This window comes from Morone saxatilis, unplaced genomic scaffold, assembly GCF_004916995.1.
Source record: "Morone saxatilis isolate NCDOM2014 unplaced genomic scaffold, NCSU_SB_2.0 Contig21, whole genome shotgun sequence".
Classification (NCBI taxonomy): Eukaryota; Metazoa; Chordata; class Actinopteri; family Moronidae; genus Morone; species Morone saxatilis.
This window is the reverse complement of record NW_023339774.1, coordinates 5,173,404-5,173,783: the sequence shown is the minus strand read 5'-3', so window position 1 is coordinate 5,173,783 and position 380 is coordinate 5,173,404. Positions and strand designations below refer to the sequence as shown.

The following is a 380-nucleotide window of genomic DNA, read 5'->3' as shown; positions in this document are numbered from 1 at the left end:
ACGCTGTTCAGACGTGGAATATGTAACATTGCTGGCTTCATCTATCAGTAAAAGTAGTAATTGTCAGTCTCAAGGAAGAATACTGGTAATTGTTTCTTTAAAAATGGCTCATTCAGAGTTGTTATGTGGTTTTATTATTTAAATTTTATTTTCTCCATATGAATGATTTTATTACAGTGGTCTTAAGAAGACGTTACAAGACATCTTCAATCGTTTTCAAATGTCTTTAATCTCTCTCTCTGTATTTAACCTTGTGCTGTTGTAATTTTCACGTGTTAATATTCCATTCAGACTCGTGCTGCGTTGAGTGTTTTGGAAAAGTTACTAGGTCCGATCTGACTTTTATGGGAAAGTGATAAATATAAAACCAACATGTAAAA

General features: G+C 32.6%; 1 protein-coding gene across 1 annotated transcript in view; it reads left to right on the top strand.

The window, feature by feature from the left end:
- Positions 1–380, top strand: part of gtf3c4 (general transcription factor IIIC, polypeptide 4) — a gene marked incomplete in the record, with an annotated part of 8,254 nt that overhangs the window by 7,529 nt on the left and 345 nt on the right.